Raw genomic sequence first — 11,572 nt, forward strand, 5'->3', positions numbered from 1 at the left:
TCCTGCCATGTGAGTGTTTGTGTGTGGCTTAAATCGGTCACATTTGCCCAGGGATTAGTGCCACACAGACAGAGCTTTTCACCAAAACAGCAATTTTTGGCAGTAAACTGAACAAAAGTCTGGGTCAGCCTCTTCTGCGCCTCATCAGATTTGTCATATTTTAAGTAAATGCAGTACCATGTATTAATAGCACATTCTCCAGCTAAAACACTTTGCTATTGTAGGGGCTGAAAACTCCAAATGGAGAAAGACAGTATTTTCATTGCAGGTTGATCTCCATCACATGCAGCCACACAGTAATACCCCTAATACTTTCTGTGTGGCTGCAATATTTTCCTCCATAATGGTTTGCTTGAACAAAGTATCCAGAGGTAATCAGAGAGCCTCATAAATAAACAAACTGTTGATGTTTCACCTTTGCAGCGCTGCAGAGTGAGGAGTGGAGGGAGCCAAGCTCTGTGGCTGATCTGCAGCTGATCCCTCCTCCATATAGATGCCAGAAGTGTTTGTGTACATATACTGTATGTGTGTGCACGCTCTTTTGAGGATGTATACATAAGGAGCTGAAATGAAGCTGCTTCCTAGTCTTCTGATGATATTTTCACATCTTTGCTCCACTTCTTTTCTTCCTTCTGTTTAACTGCTTTGCCTACAGTGTGTTGGGACAGCAGCCAGTTGCTCATGAGCTCCCTGCTGCAGACTGAGTGAAGATATCCACTTACACATGTGGGGCTCTGGGGCCACAGTAATCCTTTTGGAGCACAAGCTTGCATGGAGAAAAGGGAGTAGAGAGGAGGAAAGTTGGATGATGTTGGGGAGACAAGAAACCAGAGGGAAGGCGAGAGAAACATAAAAACAGGAAAATGGTTTTTCATGAAGATTGAGACAAAAGAGAAAGAACAAGTAGAGAGAAGAGGAAGAGGGAAAGTAATGATGATGATACTGGCAGTAGAAAGAGGAATATTGATAATAGTCATTCACAACACGAGGACTCAGGTATAGATCATCAAATTACAAAGGATGTTTTACACATTATTGAAAGAAACCAAAAATGTAGCGGTGTTTGCAAGCAACTAGGTTCTCAAGTTACTAAAGCATTGCACTTAAGTAAAAATGTTAGGTACTCGTACTTTACTTGAGTAGTTCTATTCCAGGAAGAGTGGGTCATCCTCTAACTGTATGGTTGGCGGTATGATCCCCAGCTTCTCCAGTCCACATGTTGAAATGTGGACTGGAGCAAGATGTTGAAGCTCTACCTGCTCCTGGTGATGTCACTGGTGTGTGAATGTGTTTGTGTGTGCAAATGGGTGAATGGGAAATAGTGTGAAGTGCTTGGAGTGCACTTCAACATGTAAAGAAGTGATAAGTAACAAACCATTTACCATTTATACAATAAACTCCTCCACAGTGTACAAAATAGTTAAAATTATCTCACCCTCAACCAACTATATGCTACTATGAATGCATCAGTATAAAAAATGCATAAGGCCTATGATAAATAATAGTAGAACACCCTTTCACTACCTTTCCTCATTGTGATTACTTTTACTTTTGATTCTTTAGCTACAATTTGATAATTACAGTAACAGAATTTTACTTTGAATAAGCAATTAACTCCACCAAGGGCAGGGGTTATGTTTTTGCCAGTGTTTGTTTGTTAACAGCATAACTCAAAAAAGATTGAATGGATTTTGATGAACAAAAAACATTGTTGGAGAGGTAGGGTATTGGTGATGGAACAGCTGATTAAATGTTGGTGCATTTCATAATTTGGATATAGGAAACTTAAAATTAAAGATGGTTAAATCATTAACCATTGTGAGTGCTGGAAAAGCTGTGGACTGTATGTGAGCCCCCTTGTGGCCAAAATGTGTGGCTGTGCTGCTGAGCAGTTTAAGCACATACACAGCTGGGGAAAATCTACTCTATGCAGTAACAGCTGGGTGAGAAGGCAAAGATTTTGAGCCAGGTTCAAAGCTGTTAACATTTTCATCTGTAGGACTGGTATTAGTGTTCTGACTTTTTTTTCAGGCAGAGTAACTACTTAGATTGAGAATATGGGGTCAGTTTATCCACATAATGGCAATTTGTTCCATTTTCAGAAATGAGTGCTCTATTAGCTGGCAGCTACATCTCGCTCTGAGCACAGCAGTCATCTTGCTCTGAGCACAGCAGTCTGTAGGTGAGGATTCTGGTGTTCCAGCTGCATATTAGAGGTACGTTTCCAATGTCGGAACCTGTGCTTCCTTAAGAGTCACCTGGCATAACCTCACAGGTTGAAGCAGGTTGTCCTACTTTGTTTTTCTATTGTATTTTTGTCCTGTGTGGGTCTCCGTTTAGAGGAGGGAGGGGCTGCACTCCTCTCACACGCACTGACAGTTGAGCAGAGGACATGAGGGATCACTCCACAGTACAACAATCAGCCAGTAATGGAGACTGTAACAGCGGTTTATCAAACAGCTGTTGAACAAACTTGCCTGCAGTCCACTCACTGAAGGTCCCGTTTTACCTCTAAACCAGCAAGTGAATGTCTGTCATGTCTATTAGTTTTCTTGAATAACTTTCAAACTAATATCAGTGTCATTCCAAATGCCAGTAGTAGGGTTGTCAAGCAATCATATGATGAGGGTGAAACTATCATGGGAATATGGCTGTAATAGCATTATGGGGAAACTGAGTTGTCCTTGGTGAAGGTCTGTCTAGTTATTATATGTAATGAAACATTTTTGCATTGCTAACTGCACTTAAGTTGCTAAGTTGACTTAAGTGCTCAAGGATTTGAATACTTCCTACAAAACTGGAGACTGGGCACATGTCAGGTCCTCAGAGATGCTCTTCCAGCATCTAGGGATGAAAAAAATATATGAATTTTGAATTGAGAGAAGAGACAATACAAAGGTTTGCCAGCAAGTAAAGTTGTAAATATTGACGGTTTTACTTTTGGTGATTGCTGATGTTACCTAATCTTAAGTACACAAATGTTTGGAAAATGATTACGGATTCAAAAATTATTAGTATTACTCAGTGCAAGAGCAGCATCCACATGTTCCAGTGTTATCACTAGCAGGGCCATAGTTCAAAGGAAGAACGTAGTGATATAACAGAGGAGGGATCATTTCACACTCCCACAGACGGTTCCCCATCTCACACAATTTCTTACATTACAAAAGAATTCCATGGAAATTCCCATGGAGGTAATGATAGAGAAAGACAAAGAGAGAGGGAAAGAAAGAATGGGGGACAGAAAGAAAAGGTAAAAAATAAATAAACATGTTTGGGCTTATAGCCCAGAGAGAATCTTTCCTGGCAGTGTGCCTTCAGGAAATGAAAGACAATCTCACTTTAAACACAAGCAGAGGAATGTATCATTTATCTCTCTCCATTATGACAGGTCAAAGCTGTTATGAGCTAATAGTTGAGGTGGAGCTACATAGTAAATACTCTACTATACAATAAATGCACTCATGGAAATTACGGAACAGAAGATGCCTGCCCAATACTGCCTGTGGCAAACTGTATCTTTTACAAACATGAATACATCCATCTTCTAGAGCACCTTAATAGAAATTAAAGTCATAGCCAGTGTAGCATACATTGTTGGTGGGAAATCTCCAGCAACTCTCCTTTTGGCAGATGGCATTGACTAAAATTTTGGTTTTGAGGAAGTACATGAGTCTGAAAACAGCAGGTCCACCTGGGCTTAAAGTGGAAATGACTGCTAATTCAAATTAGGGGTGGGTGGTTATTCAGAAGTGAATCACTAAACACAGTGCCCTTGGCAATTAAACATTTTGCTCTGTTCATATACTGTTTTAATAAATATTTGCAAAATTGAGTAAAGTTGTGGTTACAATACATATGTTCTTCAGTAGTTTAGTTTACTTGCTTATGCTCTTATACTAATGTACTGTATTTTTGCAAATTGTACAGTGTGTTCACTGTATATATGCTCCTGTATCAGGACCTAATGTTACATTACATACACTGTTCTGGTGCTGTCACATATGTTCTGCCAAGTAAGAAGTGACTTAAAATACTGTGGCAACTACTGTACCCAGTAGATCTCCAGTAAAATGCAAAATGATGCATACAGTAAATCTTGCCCATTAATAAATGTACTGCACTTCAACCTCATGTTGTCCCACTACTGTCAGCGAAGGGTGACATCCAACACAATTACATCACTGAGCCAGTATCGCTTACTTGCTGTGGGTATGTTTCAACAAAACAGTGGGTTGCCAGAAATTTTCTCAGTATACAATAGTCTCATATTTTCAAGAGTCGGTAATAGTTCAAAGCTGTGTTTGTTATTGTGTCCTATTAAGGCCATGTTCAGACTGAATTTCACAGGTGTGAAAAAACGCAGCCCTCTCCATTCATTTATATGGAGGATTGCATTTACTGCAGCCGGTTACCAGCAACACAGGGGGATCTGGCAAAACAATACAGCCCCATGTGGCAAAAAAGTTGGTTCTGGTTCAAGTTTTGCCACAGTGGACGGTGACATCATCTGGCAAAGGTGCTGCGTTGGCCAATCATGTATGGGACACAGATGGGAAGAAGTCTGTTAGCATGAGCATTCACTGATATTCACTCTTGAATTTGGGCCACAGTTAAAGCACCATAACAACACACCATGTGTTTTCATTAGTTAGGGTGCTGGATGTTAAACAGTGTTTTTATCTATCAGTGCTGACATAGTGGTGGTAGAATTGGTGCTAAGGTAGAGTAGGCTACGTTAGCAGCATGGCTAATCAAATCACAACAGGAACTTGCCAGCTGCAAAAATGAATGAGGCCACTCATGTTGACTCGTCACAATGTGGTTGTATCATACACGCCTACTCCCCATGCAACCTGTACCATGAACCATTTATGCAACTAAAGATCCAGAAAATCTCTGCAGTAGTGGGGACCACTGTGCAGCAGCGATGTTGCTGGCCAGGAATAAATAAGGAGCACAGCCAAAGTTAGGTAAAGAAACTACTGTCTGTGTCTCATTTTTACACATACACACACACACACACACACACACACACACACACACACACACACACACACACACAATTTGAATCTTTGCAATTGCAGCTTTAAGTAAAGTTCATCTTTCAGGATTGTGTTGTTGCACCCATTCAAAAAGGAATGGCCACTAATTTAGTCTTTTCTGAAGCAAGAATTTTAGCCCATGTTACAAGCCTTTCAGTAGCCACGGAATAATCTCAAACAGTTCTCACTACCACTATAAAAATGGAACACTCAGAAAATCAAGTTACAAGTGATTGCATAATCGTTACCCTTTTCAATTTAACCCAGTTCCACATCAACCTGATGCTATTACCCAGACTGAGGTACTTTCAATTTTGTAACCATACCACATATGTCCACCTTTAATGCAGTAAATGGTCTGCTATTCATACAGATAAGAGGCCAGTGTAATCACTGTGTGTCCCAGCAGTCATGGAACATCTGCTGATATTCTGCTAGTACACAGTGAAGATGCCTGCCCCAGATTATCATGCTGTAAACAAACTGGTGAATGCCTCCCCCCCAGTGGACTGTCAGGAGTCTTTCATGTACTGGGTTTAGCATTACCATTTGTCAGCTACCAGACCAGGCTCACCGCTTTTCTCTTGATATACTGAGGAAATGTGTCTGGAACAAAATAATCAAAACACAACTCCTCACCAATCAGTATTATTTAACTATTAACATATTACAGTGGTAAGAAAAAGTAAGTGAACCATTTAGAATTACCAGATTTTCTACATGATTTGGTCACAAAATGTGATTCAATCTTCATCTAAGTCACAAATATACAATAACAATGTGCTTAAGCTAATACCACACAATCATGTTTGTATTAATTTCAGCCATTAAACATAACTCATAGAGCTGCTTCAGCTCAGCCTCATAGAGTGTCATAGTCCTAAAACACAAAAACATCATCCTGACAGTAAAGTATAGTGAAGGGAGCATCATGATTTGGGGCTACATTGCTGCCTCTGGAACTGGACTGCTTGCCATTGTGGAAGAGAAAATGAATTTATCCAACAGGATAATGTCAGGGCGGCTGTCTGCAATCTGAGACTCAGTAGAAGTTGAATTATACAGCAGGACAATGACCCTAAATCTCTATGACTGTATGACTGGACACAGCAATCACCCCAATGCAATAAACTGTAAATATAAACATTGTATATATCAGTCTGAAAGCTATTCTGCCATAATGTATATAGATGTACATATATTTATAAAAGCTGTCTCTCTTTTCCTCTCATTCCTTTCCTCTTTCTGATTGCACACATTTCCTATTTGAACGCACACAAATTATTTGCTTATTATTTATTCTTATTCTCATTTTTATTGCTCTACTTTTTATTTTTATTCTCATTGTTACTTTCTATTCCTGTTGCATTACAACACACTGAGAAACTTTCTGACCAAGAAAACCAGCCGTTTGGAGCGTCCCAGTCAGAGTCCAGACCCCGACCCAGCACAGAGCCGTTTACACCAGACATCCTGGGAATATGCCTGAGCTGAAATAGTTGGGTGATGAAGAATGGTCCAGAATTCCTCCTGAACATTATGCAGGTCTGATCCACAGCTACAGGAGGCACCCGTTTGAGTGTAATGCTACCAACAGAGCTTCAGTCAGCTGTTGAATCCAAGTGTTTATTTACTTTTTCCACCAGCACTTGGAATGTTTAAGAGCTGGGTTCAATAAAGATATGAAAAATTATAATTGTTTGTATGTTATTAGCTTAAGCACATTGTGTTTGTCTATACCTGTGACTTACAGTATTTTATGACCAGTTCCTATCGAAAACCAGGTAATTCCAAACGGTACCCTTACTTTTTCTAATCTGATGGTGCTTTTGAGTCTGCGCTCTGTTTGACTGGGGGAGCTATTAATCCAGCTGTTTTACAAACCAGTAAAATGTTTGTTTCTGGAAAACTGCTAATTGTAAGTGAGGAGGCACATTAAGTTGGTCTTTGATAACTGTGTCTGTTTTTGTCAGTGCAGACTTTAATTAAACTAAAGAAACATAACACTATAAATGGTGGATATAAATTAGTTGCCTGTTCCTACATGCACGAAATGTTCAAGGGCGATGAAATAACCACAGGGACTATGACTGCTGTACTGTTTTGTGGAACAAAATACATCCTGGAGTTTCGCAACAGCCCTAACAGCTTGCAGAAAACAAATATCTTTCCATGTCTGTCTGCTGCCAATATTTGCTTTAAACTAGTGAGCTCCAACACATGCACACACGCCCGCGCACACACACATATTGTATGTATTTCCGTCAGATAACACACCACTCCTCCTAGGAAATTGTTGCAATCGCAAATTCTTTGGTATTCTCATGTTTATTTCTTTTGTTTTCATTGGAATAAAGTGAAGAAGCAGGAAAAAGCCAAATCTGATACATTACACACAGGACTCCAGAAATGGACTGGACAGAATTATTGACAAAAGGTGTCAATAACTGTGGCCCATTTCTGGAATGTATCAGATTTGGCTTTTTCCTGCTTCTTTGTTTTATTCCAATGCAAACAAAAGAAATAAAAGTGAAGAAGCAGGAAAAAGCCAAATCTGATACATTACACACAGGACTCCAGAAATGGACTGGACAGAATTATTGACAAAAGGTGTCAATAACTGTGGCCCATTTCTGGAATGTATCAGATTTGGCTTTTTCCTGCTTCTTCACTTTATTCCAATGAAAACAAAAGAAATAAACATGAGAATACCAAAGAATTTGCGATTGCAACAATTTCCTAGGAGGAGTGGTGTGTTATCTGACAGAAATGCAGGAGTGCCAATATTTTTACAGTACAAAGTCTGTATAAAATCAAAGTTCAGCTTTTTGCACAATGCTGACCAAAAAGGCAAAGACAAACAGCGTATGCAGCTTAGGTAAAACGACGTGTGAGAACCAGAACAAAAATAACTAACGGAGATGTCTAGCCTGCATGAGGCAACAATACTAACTGAAAGATGCTGGTTTGCAGGAAACAGATACCTTAGCTGAGAAAGCCTCTATTTGCACAGCTCTTTGGAAACCCAATCTTTCATTGTTTACTCAAAGCCAGTGTTGCCTTTGATAGCTAAACCTCTGTGACCTAAAGGAAAGCAAAATATATGAAGTAACAGTGATATGTGATATGAAGGTGGAGCAATGTTTTGATGAGCATGTGCCTCTAATGTGTGCACCTTGTGTTTTACCAGCACATAACCTGTGGACACACAGACACACCGTGAGCATGAGGGTCATGTAATACTACCTGACTGAAGTGGGCAGTTAGCTCTTGGTTGACATAAAGCAATGTACCAATAAAACGAGGTTAAGAGGTTGGGAAGCCATTGTTAAAAAAATTTCAAAGCATAAAAAAGGCACTGCCTGTTTTTTTTATATATATATATATATACAAAGCATTTTTTACACCTGAGGGATGCACATGGCGTCTTCCACCTTCAAGGGTGTGGAAGTCCATGCCCCTGATTTCATTTAAAGAATGAAACCAAGGGCCTGTAGCAAGTTTAATTAATTCTAACTAACTTGGGGTTGTCTGGCTTCACTGAGCCTAACATTTGTCTTCTCAGGTAAGTGGTGTCACAGAGCTTGTTATCAACTGGCTCTGTTAAGTTTGGATTTTCCTCTTTTTACAAGTGTGTAATTAAAAGTGACATTGTCACAATCATAAATAAAGTACTTCATATTGAATAACCTACTAACCTCACTTTGTGGTAAAGACAGCAGTTTGTTGATTTGAACCAAACACTCAGATTATAAAAGAAAAGTTATAGCATTGCAGTGATTTTACAAATTTCTTGAAGAGGAAGAAGTCTTCTATGGTCCACTTGAGTCATTTTCTGCTGACAGCGCTTCATAGGAACATTAAGTTTGGGAGCCGTCTTATAAAGATCTAGCACAGATGTCTTGGAGCCCTGTGGCTGTGTGATCTTTCCAAAAACAGTGCTACTGTTAAACAGACTGAGGTTTTGGATCCCATTACTGTTTTAACAAAATCCAAATATTAAGGACATTTTGCAGAAAGAGAGAGGGGAAAAACCTAAATTAAAGAGACAGTGATTTGCAGAACCATGGATGTTAATTCCCTGATAAAAAGAAAAGAAAAACAACTCTGTTTTGGTGCCCAGATTTATGCCATCTGACATGTCTCTTTGTTTCCTCTGCCACAGAAAAAGCAGGACCAGAATTTAGGTTTAAGTCTCACCCTTGTGACCTTTGACATCTTGCCATTCTTGTGAAGGATTGAACGATCTTCAGTAAATCTGGCATGTATCCTCCTCACAGTGCAGTGGTCAAACAAGGAATGGAGCATTCTTGTGAATGTAGGAGTCAGGGAAACGGGACAGCCATGATGATTAAACTGTCTCTCCCACAGGCAGGACTTTGTCTGTGTGATGAGTTTTCTCACATGAAACACGTCTGGGTTGTGTAATTGTCTGGTAAGCAGTGAAAGTTGCTTGTTTGGCTGTCTCATTCCTCTGACCAATCTAATCTGGCATCCAACACAAGATAAATAGAGAACTATGTGCATTTACATTGATGCAGTGGAGAATCGTACAGCATATGCATTCGCTTCATTCAGGCTGCTGTAAAATCTGCTGGACAATCTGGAAGTACATAATAAAAAACAGATTAATGGAAAGTACGGCAATAAAACAGCGAGGTAGCACTACAGCCACACAGTCTTCATTCCACACCATGTGTTTTGTATTTTAGCCAGATAGCTATGAAACTAGGCCATGGATCATCCATGGCTTCCCGCTGCAAGTCTTCCTTTATCCCCCCCCCCCACACACACACACATAGAGCACCCTTTTACTTTAACCCCTAGAAGAGTGCATGCTGGGAGAAATTCTCCACAGTATGTTCTGACCTGGGAAAGCAGTGAGTAAGAGAAGCAGAAAAAAATGGGAAGGAAACAAAGAAGTGTGAAACAGCAAATACATTTTTTCTTATTTATGGTAAAAAAAAAAGTCTTAATTATACTTGTAAATTTGTTTTGCAGAACACACATGAAACTGAAAGAGATAGTTTGTAGATACCTTTCCAGTGACAAGCCAAATGAGAGAAAGTTCTGTAACAGGCAGATTTTATCAGTTTGTTCACACTTTGCCTTTCTTACGTTTGCTTTCATTTTAATAAGTAAATAAATCTGCTGCTATGTTGACTGTTACTTAACATGGATTTTGTATCACATATTGCTGCAAAAGTGCCACAGCTTCCTTTGCAATCAGAGGGCCATATCGTGCGAGCCCTGTGATGCCTGAGCCAAAGAAAAAATGCTCATTTACCACAATCAAGGTGCATTTGTAATGGACACAGTACTATCACATCAACAGACTGGTTTATTGAAGTAGCAGAATAACATGACCTGACACCCTTTAATTACAACTTATCAGGCTGTGCTTGAGATGAGTGATTCATCTTTTGACGGAGGAAGGGAAATGTTAAGAAACTGAGCACTGGATGCACTCAAAAGGAAATCAGCATGATGCTGTCTGTCACTTACTGAGATGATAAAAATGAAGCATTTCAACACAACTTTGCATTTAGATGTTTTAAACAAGTAAAACACAAAGATATGTTAAAATATAATAAAGGTTGTTTAAACTAACTCAACTTACTACATAGAAACTCCTTATTTATGAGTAAAAGTGGTTTCATCAGTGGCTGTGCAGCGTCATTTTATGGTAACACAACATGTTGTTTAATCAGAGTATAATGACAGTACACTCTGTCGAGACATTCATCCATACAACAAATGTACTCACGTTTCTCATCTCAACTGCAGCTTCCATCCATCTTTTACCTATACCGCTTATCCTAATGAGGAACCAATCCCAGCTGACACTGGGCGAGAGGCGGGGTACACCCGGACAGGTCGCTAGTCTATCACAGGGCTGACATGTAGACAAACAACCACACACACTCACACTCACACTCACTCCTACGGGAAATTTAGAGTCACCAGTCAACCTAAGCTGCATGTTTTTGGACTGGGGGGAGGAAGCTGGAGTACCTGGAGACAACCCAGGCAGGCACAGGGAGAACATTCAAACTCCACCCAGGAAAGCCCTGGGTTGGAGCGGGGCTCAAACTCGGCACCTTCTTGCTGTGAGGTGACAGCACTAACCACTGCATCACCATACTGCCCACAACAACAATATGTGATCTGCAATTTTTTTTCTTTCTTTTAGTTTTGAGATCATCATCTTACAAGCAGGATTGCAATCGTGTGTGCACAAAAGAAGGTCAACGAAGAAAAGAACCCCTCAGACCATTACCAAAATTATAAATTGTAAGATTTATCAAATGAAGCTACAAGCTAAAGGAGTAAAGCTGAAGTTTAATAATTCTACTTGATGTTTGAATGCACAATCAAACCTCAACAGAGCTGCAGACAATATGATGTCTTTGGTGATTTATACTGTCTCTTATTAATATGAGTTCATCAGCGCTACATAGTTGGTATTCAGTGTGGATGAGATAAGGCCAACAGGAGAGGCAAAAATTGCTCTGGAGTAATTTGCA

The sequence above is a fragment of the Monopterus albus genome, unplaced genomic scaffold (assembly GCF_001952655.1).
Source record: "Monopterus albus unplaced genomic scaffold, M_albus_1.0 scaffold45.1, whole genome shotgun sequence".
Lineage (NCBI taxonomy): Eukaryota > Metazoa > Chordata > Actinopteri > Synbranchiformes > Synbranchidae > Monopterus > Monopterus albus.